Below are 16,044 nucleotides of genomic sequence, written 5' to 3' on the forward strand. Positions count from 1 at the left end.
TAAAAATAGCATATGTACATAATTTGAAAAGTAAAATATTACTACTAGATTTACAATGAAAAGATGCACTCCCTTCTTCTAACTCTTAATTCCTGTGTCCTAGAGGCAGTGATTCATAAAATTGCAGTTTAGTATTTCTTTACATATTCTTTAGTAACTTGATTATGCTCCGATTTAAAATTTTTTTTATTTCTTTTCCTTTTGGTTTTATGTATAATTTCTGGCCATGCTACTATGGAGGCTGAGACTTTACTTCTCTAGCTGATGTCCCAACCTCATCTCCACTTAGCACATACACATATTCACTTCCCCTTCCTCCTGTCTTTCTGATATAAGCATCTCATAATATTTGGGAAAATCACTATTTATTATGCACATTATTAAGAGTGTGTAAAAGATTTTTCATGGAATAATTACTTTGGCGTTAGTAATTACTTTGTTTTACTGTTTGCTTAGTTTTCTATATACCTAATTCATCCCTCACACCTCTGACATTCTTTGGATCTTCTCTCAGTATAATCCCACGTAGGAGGTATCCTGGAAATGTCTGTTCTCTTTGCTCCAATCTGGCTTAGTTGTTCTCTGAGTCTAAAATAATAGAGCTCTCATATCAGGATTTTCTTTTACCAGCCTCGGGAGAATCTCTTTGCCCACCTCCTTTGTTAAATTCCCTGTTACTTCACATCATTTATCATCTTCTTTCCTTGTTTTGATGGAGATACCCTCCAGTAGGTTCCTGAGAAAAGATGAATGGGAAAAAAACATTTTTGAGGCCTTGCAAGTCTGAACAGTTCTTTCTTCTTTGTTATGCTTTATTTGATTGGGCATAGCATTGGGTTGGAACTAACTTTCCTTCAGAATTTTAAAAATCATGCTTCTGTTGCCTGCCAGCTTCCAGTGTTGCTGTTTGAGAGGTATAGTGCCATTATGACCATGCTCTCCCAGCTCTAGCGTTTAGAGGTTTTAAGAATGTTCCCCTTATGCCGGTGTTCTAAAATTTCAATATATCGTGGTATGGGTCAGTCATCTATAAATATTTTAGTATGTATCTCTAAGGGATAAAGAATTTTTTTGTGCAGGCAATCTGATGCGCCTGTTCAGTGTGAAAACTCATGTCCTTCAGTTCAGGGGGACTATTTTATATTATTCCTTTTGTGTTATTTCCTTCCTTTCGTGTTCTCTTTTCTCTCTTTCTGGATCTCCCCTTATTCAGATGTGGATCCTTCTATACTGATCCTCTAATTTTCTTTCCCCCCCCCTCGTCATTTTTTTTAATTTTTTTTTTTTGTTTAAATTCTGGGTGGGGTGTTCAGCTCTAACTTACAAATAATTTTTCCCTGCTGTCACATTTTTGAGTTTCAAGAATATTTTTCTGATTCTATGAATGCTCCTTTTTAAATATGTAATATTTCCTAAGTATAAAATGAATATATATAAAACTTATATATAAGATAATAATTAAACAAGTGCACATGTATGTACCTGCTACCCAGTTGAGATAAAGGACATAAAACTAATGGGTTACTATTTTCCTCTTGCATCTCCTCATTTTCCTCTCACCTATGCAACCGGAATCCTGAATTTTATGTTTTATTTCATTGCTTTAAAAAAAAAATAGTTTCACAGGTGTAGATTCCCAAAGAATATAATTTTTATTTTTGAATAGTTTTGAACTTATAAAAATGATACCATATGGTTATTGAAATATACCGTCAAGATATTAAAAAATAAATTTGTGACGATATCAATTATGTACTTCTTAGTTAATGTATTCATTAAGAAAAAATTACATTTAAAAATCACAGATTAAAGTTTAATTGTATTTAGTTGTTGTGTACGAATTAAAATTTCCATATTATACTTTACAAGGCAAGGATAGGTTTTCCAAGAACATCAGAATTCACCCAAGGCTTTTTGAGTTAATCTTTAGTTGTAGAACACTCAACTGTTTTGTGGTTGAACGATTACTTGGCACAGAGGTAGTTAGTTGCTCAATAGTTGATGACATTATAGACAGGAAGACTGTATAACATTATAGACAGAAAGACTGCGATCATGTGCGGTTTAGCAGTAAACTAATAAATAACGGTTTCAATGTAGTGAGGAGTGTAAAAAATATGTGGAGGTATCTGCAGCAGCTGTCATGTAATATTAAAACATCTGTGATTTCTGTTAGAGACAAAGTCACAAGTACTGCTAACATCATTTTGGTATGTTTATATTCATAACTGAACTTTAGCATTTCCTTCAATTAGCAGTTACAAAAATAGAGAAGTAATTTTTTTCCCCTACTCAAGTTCATTGTAACTCTGGGTCTTGGTTTCCTTGGTTTCTCAAGAAGCAGACCCCCAGACAAGCATTCGAGTTCAAGTAATTAATATGGGCAATGCTCACAAAAACATATACTGGATTTGAGGCAGGGAAGTGAAGGTGCTTAAAAAAGAGTGTATTATCATGCAGGTGATTAACAAGATTAAATCTCTGGCTAACTCTGGGAGTTAGTGGTCCTCACAACATTATGTTCCTCACACTTGTTCTTCAGGCACATCACACATACACACATGGGTTGAAGGCTGGTGAGAGCAGAGCATTAATTCTCAGCACTTACAAACAATTCCTGGAAAACTCAGGCAAAGATATGTGGCTGCTGTCAACTGGAACTGGCTCACTAAAATGCTAAGGCATGAGAGGATACAGTTGAGGTATCAGAAATATTTTTTATATCTTGAATTCTATCTGCAGGTGCCTTGGGTCAGAAGACCTCAGAACCTCTGGTCTAAAATCTGGACATTTAATTTTTTGCCTTCCACATTTAGATCTAAAACCTACGTGGAATAGTTTTTAGGTATGGTTTGAGGAAGAGGTCAGGTTTCACTTTTTCTGTATGGATATCCAGTTGTCCAGCACAATTTGTTGAAAAGCCTCTTGTTTCTCCATTGCTCTTTATTGCCACCTTTGTCAAAATCAAATGTCCATACTAGTGTGGCTCTGTTTCTGGATTCTTTTCTCTAGTCCACTGGTCTTTCCTTGTAGTAATGCCACCTTCGTTGCTATAGCTTTTAAATTGTCTTGATATCTCTGGTAGAGTAAGTCTTCCCATCTTGTTTTCCTTCTTTAAGATTATCCTATCTATTTTTGGCCCTTTGTATTTCCATATAAATTTTAGAATGAGCATAATAAATTTTATAAAACAAACAGAAAACCTCTTGTGATTTTGATTGATATTTCATTGACTCTGTAGATCAGTTTTTGGAGAATTGACGTCTTTACAGTTGAGTCTTCTCATCTATGAACATGGTATAGTCTTTAATTTAGATCTTTTTACTTCTCCCAGTAAGGTTTTATAATTTTTTCTAGAGGTCCTAAATATCTTTTGTTAGATTCATGCTTAGGTATTTGATATTTTTGATGTCAAAAATTATATGAATGGTATCATTTTATAATTATTACTGGTATATAGAAATGCAATTAATTTTTGTATATTGGGTTTATACCTAGCAATCTTAATAAACTCATGAATTCTAACAAGTCCTCTGTAGATCCTTTTGAATTTTCTATGTGCATAATTCTATTATTTATGAATAATGGCAGTTTTATTTCATCTTTTCTAACTTTTAAGTGTTTTGTGTCTTCTTTTTTTCTGCAGTATCTAGGACCTCCAGTATAGTGTTGAGTAAAGGTGGTGAGAGTAGGTATCTTTTCCTTGTTCCCAGTATCAAAAAGATGCCTTTCACTGTGTCGCCATTAAGTGTGATATTTACTGTAGGTGTTTACTATAGATACTGTTTTTCAGATAAAGGAAGTTTCCTTCTTATTTGTAGATTGCTAGGATTTTTCTTTTTTAAATCACAAATGATGTTGAATCTTAGCAAATACTTTTTCTGCATCTAATGATATTATCATTATTTTCTTATTTAATAAGATGAAATATGTTGGACTTATTTTCAAGTGTTAAATAAATCTTGTGTTACTGGAATAATCTCAACTTGATTGTAATGTATTGTCCTTGCTGGATTTGCTTTGCTAATATTTTATTTAGGATTTATGAGATCTCTGTATTAAAGTGAGGCTTGGCAAATAATTTTTCCTTTTTTGTACAGGTATACCTGGTTTTATTGTGCTTTGCTTTTTTGTGCTTTGCAGATAATGTGTTTTTTAACACAGTGAAGGTTTGTTTCAACCCTGTGTTGTCAGATGATGGTTAGCATTTTTAGTAATAAAGTATTTTAAAATATTAAGGTATGTACATTTTTAAAGACGTAATGCTATTGCACACTTAATAGTTTTTCTCAAACTTTTTTAGATGTTCAGCCTTTTTTGTTTTTCTCAGCCTTTTTTGTTTTTAATGTATACATTTAACACTATAGATTTCCCTTTAAGCTTAGCTTTATCCCATAAGTTTTTTTTAATTCCATAACTTTTGATGTGTATTATTTTTATTATTATTCTAAATATAAATTTTTCTGATTTTCAGTGTGATTCACTTTTTGATTCATGGGTTGTCCAGGGTATGGATTAGAGTCAGGCTCAGTTGTTTTGGGGTGGTGGTGGATGGTGCAGAAGTATTTTATTGGCGGTGACAACTTTTATTTTGCATTATTAAGTAAAACTTACGAGTAATTTTAGACTAATAAATACTGATACTGTTATGATAGTGACTGGTAGCTGTTGACAGTTACGTACCAGAAACTGTGCCTTCAAAAGCCTGTGGGGCAACTGTTTTACAGAAGGGGAAACTGCAGTTTAAGAACTTCCCTGAGAATACAGAGATAGTCAGAAGGTGGAGCTGGGATTTTAACCCAGATGTTTTAGATTTCACAGCACCAAAATCAGCTGGCTTTGTATTTCATTGAGAAAATATTTATTGCAAATGCATTCGTAGGGATGCTTTGAGGCCTGGGTTGAGTATGCATTCTTCTAGAAAAGGTTTATATAGTTTCTGCCAGGCACCTGGGGGCACACACAGTTTAAACTAAATTCTCAGCTTGGAAGTTGTGCCACACAGTGTGCGCTTGGGTCTCATGAGGCCTGTTTTGTCGTTACAGATGCCCAGCGGAGACTTTTTCCTTCACTCAGAGTTCAGGTGCAGATGAACCCTTCCTTACCATATTCCTTTACAGAGAGGGTTTTTTTCTTGATTTCATCCTTTCATTTAGCGATAGTCCTTAGGGGTCTTTTTCTTTGTTTGTTTTTTATGGTGTTATGCAGGCACCTCTGATCTGACTTACCACCTTGCGTGAACACCGTGTGTTGTCTCTATGTAGCTACTGTATTTTAAACTGAAGCTCTATGCCATTGGATGTTGGTAGAGTCCCATATGACAGTCCATGCTCCCACTTTAGCATTTGTGTACTATGGATTCTTACCTGAGAAAATAGATGTAATCAGAGAGAACTTTGATAAACTCCCACCACCTAGCTGTATCTGTTCATCTCCCTACATCTGTGCATGTATGTTCTGCCTTCCCTTGTGTTGCCATGGATGAATGGTCTGCTTTTATACAAGGCCAGTTCTTCCACTTGTAAACTAGATTCCGTTTGTCCTTGCTTATTCAGGGACCTCAGTATTGCAGTGCTCTCCTCTCTTCTCAATTAGTTTTCCCTTCTCCATTGGGGCATCACATTAGCATATGTTATGGACTGAATGTTTGTCCCCCCTCCCCATTCATATGCTGAAGCCCTAACCCCCCAAAGTGATGATCTTTGGAGATGGGACCTTTTGGAGGTTAAGGTTAGATAAAGTCATGAGGGTGGCCCTCATGATAGGAACAGTACCCTTATAAGAAGAGATACCAGAGAGCTTGTTCTCTCTCTACTACATGAAGACACAGTAAGAAGGTTGCTGTCAAAAAGCCAGGAAGAGAGGTCTCACCAGAACCTGACCATGCTGACACTCTGATCTTAAGACTTCTGGCCTCCAGAATTGTGAGAAAATAAATTTCTGTTGTTCAAGCCGCCCAGTCTATAGTATTTTGTTATGGCAGCCTGAGCTGACTAATACAGCACAGCATACCGAATGTGCTATAATCTTGCCCATTCTAAAACAAACGAACAGCAACAATAACAAAAACCATCTCTTGACCTTCTCTCTCAGTTTCTGTTAATTCTGTGCCCTCCTTATAACACCTCAAAAGGGTTGCTTATAGCTGCTGTCTCCAAGTTTTTCTCCTCATTTTCTATTGCAATTGTTATTCTCTTTACCCAGAAAAATCCTTCCCCCAGAGACCTGCGTGGCTTTTCCCCTTAACTTCTTAAATGTCACTGTCTCAGTTAGGCTTTACCTAAGCATCCCTTTAAATTGCATCTCATCTACACTGTACTTTCTATTCCCTTTGCCTGCCTTAATTTTACTTGTAACACTATCACTAGGAGTTTGTATTAGTTTTCTGTTATTGCATAACAGAAATTGCCACAAACTTAGCAACTTAAGACCACACATTTATTATCTCAGCTTCCGTGGGTTTGGTGTCCGGACATAGCTGGGTGCCATGAACAGGGCACTTTTGGCTGCAATAAAGGTGTCAGCTGGGATGAATTCTGACCTGGAGACTTGACTAGGGCGGAACCCTTTTCCAAGGTCACTCAGGTTGTTGGCAGAATTTATTTTTTTGTAGCTGAATGACAGGGCTTGTAGTCGATTTCCCTCATACATTCTTAATGTTTCTGATTATCTCCTTTTGCTCACCCAGTGTGTGACGTTTGCCTCTGCCGTGTGTTACAGCTGGCTAAACTTTGAGACTGTTTTAGGATATATGGTCGTTTGACAGGGTCACTTGTTGCTTTAAAAACTATTAATGAGCCATGAAAGATGATCTTTATTCATTGTCTAAACATCTTCTGATTATTTGAACTCCCTAATGAATCTGAAAGATACCTTTGTGCTTCAGACAAAAATATGTAAAAAGACTAGAAGTATGTCCTCTTAAATGGAGCAACTAGATTTTAAGCTCCTCAGAGGCGATTCTGTTTGTGCACCGCATAATGCCTAATACATTTTTTCTCTGAATTTTTATTGCACACAGCCTTAGCAATTGATTATTGAGTATGTTTTTTCATTGTATTAGTCATGTTCCGTTAAGCTTTTTTTTTTTTTTTTTTTTTTTTTTGCGGTACGCGGGCCTCTCACTGTTGTGCCCTCTCCCGTTGCGGAGCACAGACTCCGGACGCGCAGGCTCAGCGGCCATGGCTCACGGGCCCAGCCACTCCACGGCACGTAGGATCTTCCAGGACCGGGGCATGAACCTGTGTCCCCTGCATCGGCAGGCAGACTCTCAACCACTGCGCCACCAGGGAAGCACCCCCCTCCCCTTAAGCTTTTAATGTTCAATTCTCCTAAGAGCTAAGTGTTTCACATTTCTGAGGGAAAGATAAGAATGCCTTTGAGATTGACATATATAAAATAGATAATAAGAACCTACTTTATAGCACAAGGATATATATATATATATCCTACTATATATAAAACAGATAACTAATAAGAACCTACCATATAGCACAGGGAACTCTGCTCAATACTCTGTAATGACTTATATGGGAATAGAATCTAGAAAAGAGTGGATAACTGAGTCACTTTGCTGTACAGCAGAAACTAACACAACATTGTAAATCAACTATACTCCAATGAAAATTAATTGAAAAAAAAGAATGCCTTTGGGGGTTAATAAATTATGTCGTGGATTTTAAAAACTTATTTCTTCACTTTTTTGAGAAGATAACCACATCTAATTAAGATGATCTTAATAAAACGAACAGAAACTAACTTTGTAATGTTGGCTTCCTCTCCTCTTCAATCTGTTCTGCTGCTGTTAATAAAGCCAAGTTTGTCTGACTTGATGAAACAGATGGTGACTGTGATCTACCACTAGAAGGCATTTTCCAGAAGCCTCTGCTACACATGACAGAATTTCAACTCAGGTGTTTGGGGATTCAAATCCAATTACCTTCTGGATTTTTAATATTATAGTTCATTGAGTACTTTTGATGGTAGGATCTATTTTTTTAAAAAAATAAATTTATTTATTTATGTATTTATTTTTGGCTGTGTTGGGTTTTCGTTGCTGTGTGTGGGCTTTCTCCAGTTGCGGCGAGCCGGGGCTACTCTTTGTTGCGGTGCTCGGGCTTCTAATTGCGGTGGCTTCTCCTTTTGCAGAGCACGGGCTCTAGGCACACGGGCTTCAGTAGGTGCGGCACACGGGCTCAGTAGTTGTGGCTTGCGGGCTCTAGAGTGCAGGCTCAGTAGTTGTGGCGCATGGGCTTAGTTGCTCCACGGCCTGTAAGATTTTCCCAGACCAGGGCTTGAGCCTGCGTCCCCTGCATTGGCAGGTGGATTCTTAACCACTGCACCACCAGGGAAGTCCTGTATATTAATTTTGTATCCAGCAACTTTACTGAATTCACTGACGAGCCCTAGTAGTTTTCTGGTAGTGTCTTTAGGATTTTCTATGAACAGTATCATGTCTGCAAACAGTGACAGTTTTACGTCTTCCTTTCCAATTTGTATTTCTTTTCTTTCTTTTTCTTCACGGATTGCTGTGGCTCAGACTTCCAAAACTATGTTGAATAAAAGTGGTGAGAGTAGACATCCTTGTCTTGTTCCTGATCTTAGAGGAAATGCTTTCAGCTTTTCACTGTTGAGTATGATGTTAGCTGTGGGCTTGTCATATATGACCTTTATTATGTTGAGGTAGGTTCCCTCTATGCCTACTTTCTGGAGAGTTTTTATCATTAATGGGTGTTGAATTTTGTCAGAAGCTTTTTCTGCATCTATTGAGATGATCATATGGTTTTTATTCTTCAATTTATTAATGTGGTATATCACATTGATCTGCAGATATTGAAAAACCCTTGCATCCCTGGGATAAATCCCACCTGATCATGGTGTATGATCCTTTTAATGTGTTGTTGGATTTGGTTTGCTAATATTTTGTTGAGGATTTTTTTTTTTTTTTTTTTTTCGGTACGCGGGCCTCTCTCACTGTTGTGGCCTCTCCCGTTGTGGAGCACAGGCTCCGGACGCGCAGGCTCAGCGGCCATGGCTCACGGGCCCAGCCGCTCTGTGGCATGTGGGATCTTCCCGGACCGGGGCACGAACCCGTGTCCCCTGCATCGGCAGGCGGACTCTTAACCACTGGGCCACCAGGGAAGCCCTGTTGAGGATTTTTGCATCTATGTTCATCAGTGATAATGACCTGTAATTTTCTTTTTTTGTGATATCTTTGTCTGGTTTTTGTATCAAGGTGATGCCAGCCTCATAGAATGAGTTCAGCAGTATTCCTTCCTCTGCAGTGTTTTGGAATAGTTTCATAAGCATAGGTGTTAAGTCTTCTCTAAATGTTTGGTAGAATTCACCAGTGAAGCCATCTGGTCCTGGACTTTTGTTTATTGGGAGTTTTAAAATTACTGATTCAATTTCATTACTGGTAATTGGCCTGTTCATATTTTCTATTTCTTCCTGGTTCAGTCTTGGGAGTTTGTACCTTTCTAAGAATTTGTCCATTTCTTCTAGGTTGTTCATTTTATTGGTGTATATTTGCTTGTAGTAGTCTCTTATGATCCTTTGTATTTCTGTGGTGTCAGTTATAACTTCTCCTTTTCCATTTCTGATTTTATTGATTTGGGCCCTCCATGGTATGTGTGTGTATATACACACAATGAAATACAACTCAGCCGTAAAAAAGAATGAAATTTTGCCATTTGCAGCAACGTGGGTGGACTTGGAGGGCATTACACTAAGTGAAATAAGTCAGAGAGACAAATACTGTATGATATCACTTATATGTGGAATCTAAAAAATACGACAAACTAGTGAATAAAACAAAAAAGCAGACTCACAGAGAACAAACTAGTGGTTACCAGTGGGGAGAGGGAAGTGGGAGAGGGCAATGTAGGGGTAGGGGATTTTAAAAGGGGGTTATTATGGGATTATATGAAATCGTGTGTGTGAAACTTTTGAAAATTGTAAAGCATTATATTTGTTCAATAAAAAATACTGTTCATGTTTATGAAGTTTATATCTGAACACTTTCTATAATTTCTATTTTTTAAAATTTGAATGTAACTTAAAATACCTTGGTTTTTTTCAAAACCATTTTTCTTTAATAGAGGATTACTCTTTTGAGAAAAAACCTGGGCTTTCTAAGAGCTAAGGTGAGAAGAATTTTTGAGGAGGGTGATTTTGGCGGGAAGGGAAGCAGCTGGCTACAGAATGTTCCCTGAAGCTTTTCCTCCTCTTGAGAGCGTGTCTCTGTACCTAGATTTAGTGTTTTGGTTATTTAAGGATTGGCTTATTGACCTTTATTCCCCCCCCTTTTCTTTTTTGTGGTACGTGGGCCTCTCACTGCCGCGGCCTCTCCCGTTGCAGAGCACAGGCTCTGGACGTGCAAGCTCAGTGGCCATGGCTCACGGGCCCAGCCACTCTGCGCCATGTGGGATCTTCCCAGACCAGGCCACGAACCCGTGTCCCCTGCATCGGCAGGCGGACTCTCAACCACTGCGCCACCAGGGAAGCCCTTTATTCCCCCTTTAACATGGAAATATCTTTACTTCTTTAACATAATATGTATTTATTATTAAGAGGAACATGCAGAGAAAATGAAAATCTCCAGCCAAATAGCCATACCCCCAGTAAAAAAAAAATGGCCACTGTTCTCTGGCCACTGTTCTCTGTTTAATATATATTCTTTTAGACTTTTTGATGCCTTTGTAAACCACACAGAAGTGTGTGTGTGTACATATTCTTTAAGCTGATTTATTCACTTACTGTATCATAGATAGATTGATGTGTCAATACAGATATATCTTTTCTTTTTAAAGGCAACATAATTTGCCATTATATGAATGAATGTATACCATAGTTTAACTTAACCAGATAACTATTAATGAACATTTAGTAGTTCTCATTTTTTTCTATTGCCATTAAAAATGAACATCCTTTTATATAAACCTTGTTATGTCTTTTTTATAATTAACTTTATATGGTATAATTAAACCATATGTAATTAACCTAAAAGGTATAATTAACATAAAATGAAATTATTTTTTAAATGTGCAGTTCAGTGTATTTTGACAAATTTAAAGACCTATGTAATCACCACCACGATCTAGTTATTGGACACTTACATCATCTCAAAAGGTTTCCTTTTGCTTCTTCCCAATTAATCCTTACTCCTATTCCTAGTTCCAGATAATAAATAGCTGCTCCGCTTTCTATCACTATTGATTAGATTTGTCTTCACTAGAGTTGTGTGTAAATGAAATTGTGTCGTATACTCTATTGTGTCTGAGTTCTTGCACTTAGCACAGTGTTTTGCGATTCATCTGTGTTGTGTGCATCAGTAATTTGTTCTTTTTATTTGAGTTGTATTCTGTTATATGGATATATCATAATTTGTTTATCCATTCACCTGTTGATTGACATATAGGTTGTATGGAGTTTTAGGCTAAAATGAACAAAGCTACTATGACCATTCATTTGCAAGTCTTTGTATAAACATTTCACATCTCATGGGTAAAAAATACCTATGAGTGGAATTGTTGGGTCACATGGTACGTTACAAAAAAGTACCAGGCGCTTTCCAAAGTTGTACCATTTTGCATACTCACCAACAATTGAACAATATCAGTTGCTCCACCTTCTTGCCAACATTTGGCATTGTCAGCCTTTTTAATATTAGCCATTCTAATAGTCTGGGTAGTGGTGTCTTATTGTGGTTTTCATATGTATTTCTCTGATTTCTAATGATGTTGAGCACATGCTTATTGCCTGTCTGTATACTTTTTTTTGGGAAAGTGTTTATTTGTCCTTTGCCCATTAAAAAAATTGGGTTTGTTTTCTCATTATTATAGAATTATGAGTTCTTTGTATATTTAGTAGAATTGAAAGATAAATCTATTATATATATTTCCTCCCAGTCTGTAACTTGCCTTTTAATTTTTTTTAAACAATGTCTTTTGATGTGCAGAAGTTTTTAATTTTGAAGAAATCCAACATCAATATTAAAAAATTGGTTTGTGCTTTTTGTGGCCTAGATTTAAAAAATCTTTGTCTACCTTGAAATCACAAAGATCTTTTACTATGTTTTCTTTTAGAGGTTTTATAGTTTTGACTTTTACATTTTGAGGTGGTTTTTTTGCATTTGATTTGAAGTCAGTTTTTCCCCAAAGGTATATCAAGATATTTCAGTGGCATTTTAAAAAGGCAATCCACTCTCCATTGAATTTCATAGACAACATTGTTGAAAATCAGTTTTCCATACATGTGTGGATCTGATCCTGGCCTCTCTGTTTTGTGCCATTGTGATGTGTGTGTGTGTGTGTGTGTGTGTGTGTGTGTGTGTGTATCCCCTTACGCTAATATTATGTGTCTTGATTATTGTGGCTTTATAGTTAGTTCCAAAAACAAGTAGTTTCCTCTAACTTTGTACTTTTCTTTTAAAATATTTTTGGTGGTGTCAGTCCTTTGATATCCATACAGATTTTGTCAATTTCTACAAAAAAGCCTGCTGTGATTTTGATGCTATTTATATACATTGTATCTCTATAGAACAATTTGGGAAGAATTGTACATTAGTAACATTTGGTCTTTTTTTTTAAATTTTAAAATAATTAATTAATTTTTGGCTGCTTTGGGTCTTCGTTGCTGTGTGTGGGCTTTCTCTAGTTGCAGCGAGTAGAGGCTACTCTTCGTTGTGGTGTGCAGGCTTCTTATTGTGGTGGCTTCTCTTGTTGCAGAGCGGGGGCTCTAGGCGCATGGGCTTCAGTAGTTGTGGCTCGTGGGCTCTAGAACGCAGGCTTAGTAGTTGTGGTGCATGGGCTTAGTTGCTCCACAGCATGTGGGATCTTCCTGGACCAGGGATCGACCCGTGTTCCCTGCATTGGCAGGCGGATTCTTAACCGCTGCGCCACTATGGAAGTCCCACATTTGGTCTTCTTATCTACGAATGTGGTATGTTTCTCTTTTTATTTAGGTTTTCTTTCTCTTAGCAGCGTTTCATAGTTTTCAGGGTACACAATTTAAGTTTATCTTCCTAATGTAAAAAGTATTTACGGAAATTACATTGCTAATTATTGTTAAATATAGAAATAGAATTGATTTTTGAATTTTGATCCTTAGTCTTATTACCTTGCTTATCAGTTCTAGCAGCCTTTTTGGGTAGTTTTCTTAGGATTTTGTGAAAAAAGACAATTTTACTTCTTCCTTTCTAATCTGTATACCTTTTATTTTTTTCCCTTACCCAATATATTGCAAGTACTAGGACCTCTAGTACAATGTTGAGTAGAACTGATGAGAGCAGACATTCTTGTATTGCTCCCAATTTTATGGGAAGAGCATTGTCTTGCACCATTATATATGATGTAAGTTGTAGGTTTATTGTAGAGTCACTCAACTTGATCATGTTGTATATGTTCCCTTTTATTTTTCCTATTCCTATATGCTGAGAGTGTTGTTCTCTCCCATGAATTAGTGTTTACTTTTGTCAAGTGCTGTTCCTGCATATAGTGAGTTAATTATGTAGGTTTTCTTTTTCATTCTGTTACTATGATGAAATGCAATTACTGATTTTTCCAGTGTTAAACCCACTTCACTTTGCTGGGATAAACTCCACTTGGTCATGATTTTTTTTTTTTAAATTTATTTATTCATTTAATTTTGGGTGTGTTGGGTCTTCGTTTCTGTGCGAGGGCTTTCTCTAGTTGTGGCTAGTGGGGGCCACTCTTCATCGCGGTGCGCGGGCCTCTCATTGTCGCGGCCTCTCTTGTTGCAGAGCACAGGCTCAGTCATTGTGGCTCACGGGCCTAGTCGCTCCACGGCATGTGGGATCCTCCCAGACCAGGGCTCGAACCCGCGTCCCCTGCATTGGCAGGCAGACTCTCAACCACTGCGCCACCAGGGAAGCCCCTGTTTTTTTTTTTTTTTTTTAACATGCTGATGGATTAGGTTTAAAGGTGTTTGCGTCTTTGTTCATGAAAGATATTCCCGTATAGTTTTTTTATGTCTTTGGTTTTGTTATCTCGGTAATAATACTGCCCTTATACAATGAGATCTGTTCCTCAATTTTCTGAAACACTTTGTGAAGGATTGGTGCTATTTCTTCCTTAAATGTTTGGTAAAGTTCATCAGTAAAGCCACCTGGGCCTCAGATTTTAGTTGTAGTTTTAGGGTTTTGTTTTCTGGTGAGAAGACTTGAAATTGTGAATTCAGCATCTTTAATAGATGTAGAGCTATTCAGGTTTTCTATTTCTTCCTTTGTCAATTTTTTTTGAAATTGTCTTTCGAGGGATTTAACATATTGTAGGATCTGTAGCCATGTCCCACCTTTCATTCTTGGTAATGGTAATTTGTGTTTTCTCTCTAAATATTTTTGGTCTTTCTAGATAGATTATCAATTTTATTGATCTTTTCACAAATAGGTTTTGGATTCATTGATTTCTCTATAATTTTTGTATTTTATTTCATTGGTTTTCATTCTTCTTTATATCTCTTTAATATGAGTTCTCTTTGCTCTTATTTGATGCTTCAGGTAGAAACTTAAACCATTGGTTTGAGACCTGTCTTCTTTTCTGATATAAGAATTTAAAGCTATACATTTCCTTCTAAGCACTGATGTAGCTGCAACCCCCAAATTTTTATGTTTTGCTTTCATTTTCATTCAGTTCAACATATGTTAAAATTTGCTGGGCTTCCCTGGTGGCGCAGTGGTTGGGAATCCACCTGCCAGTGCAAGGGACACGGGTTCAATCCCTGGTCTGGGAAGATCCCACATGCCGCGGAGCAACTAAGCCCATGTGTCACAGCTGCTGAGCCTGCGCTCTAGGGCCTTCGAGCCACAGCTACTGAAGCCCACGCACCTAGAGCCCATGCTCCACAACAAGAGAAGCCACCACAATGAGAAGCCTGCACACCACAATGAAGAGTTGCCCCCGCTCACCTCAACTAGAGAAAAGCCTGCGTGCAGCAACAAAGACCCAGTGCAGCCAAAAATAAAATAAATACATTAAAAAAATTGTCTTGTAATTTAGAAGTGTTTTTGTTTAGTTTATAAATATTTGGGAATTTTCTAGCTATCTTTCTTGTACAGATTTCTAGTTTAATTCTGTGTGGTTTTAGAGTTTTAGGTAGTAACATGACAATGGTGAGGCTGCTTCATTTGAGGGGGAAGCTGGCGGGAATGGGAAAAGGGGCTTGATTGCTCGGCTTGTGGAGGCTCTCTGACTTTCCTTGATGACTCCTTAAGGGCTCTCAGGTACCTCAAGGGTTTTTGTGGTACATAATCTGAAACTACTGCCATAGGTTGTGCTGTGAATTTGGGAAGGTGAAAGTGATGCTAAGGTGGAGAAAGTACTTGGAGGAAAGCAACTAGTGCACTGTTAAGTGGTTGTCTCAGAATAAGTACTTAAAGAGATTTGTTGTGTAATTCAAATATCCAAATAAATGAGACCTTAGTGGAAACATACATTATGTAGTATAGATTGAGAATGAATACTAAGATGGAAAAAAACAGAAGTGTTTTGTCTAGTCCAGGTGAAAATATTTGGACCTATACATAATTTCATTGTTTCTTAGAGATTGAGATTTTTACATAAACGTTTTTTATTTTCCTTCATGTACACCATAGAGGATGAAGCACTATAAAAGAGATAGTTCCTGTTAAATAAGATAAAATTATTTAGGCCTTTAACAAAATTCTTCGAACTAAGTAAAATGATAAAGTCAGTGCCTATTGTTATACCTTTAAATTTCTTAAGTGGGCATAGAAGTGGTTCCCAAAAACTGCCTAGATGCCCTCTCATCATTTAGAGTAGGAATCAGAACACTATGGCCCATGAACCAAGAATGGATTTTACATTTTTGAAGGGTTCTAAGAAAAAAAAAAAAAAACAACCCAAGGAGAATCTGTGTCACAGGCTGTGTGGTCCACAAAGCCTAACTTACTTGGCCTTTTACAGGAAGAGTTTGCTGAGTCCTGATTTAGAGTAAGAAGCAATTCATATTTAAAAAGGGTTTGTCTCATCCTTTCAGATCTCTTCAAAAAGGAGAAGATGATAA

At 37.0% G+C, this 16,044-nt stretch overlaps 1 protein-coding gene across 1 annotated transcript in view; it reads left to right on the forward strand.

Moving 5' to 3' along the window:
• The window catches only part of DMXL2 (Dmx like 2), a 142,149-nt gene that overhangs the window by 44,781 nt on the left and 81,324 nt on the right, over positions 1-16,044 (forward strand). The gene's annotated exons all lie outside the window — the stretch shown is intronic.

The sequence above is a fragment of the Aethalodelphis obliquidens genome, unplaced genomic scaffold (assembly GCF_003676395.1).
Source record: "Aethalodelphis obliquidens isolate GAN/ISIS:26980383/991018 unplaced genomic scaffold, ASM367639v1 scaffold142, whole genome shotgun sequence".
Lineage (NCBI taxonomy): Eukaryota > Metazoa > Chordata > Mammalia > Artiodactyla > Delphinidae > Aethalodelphis > Aethalodelphis obliquidens.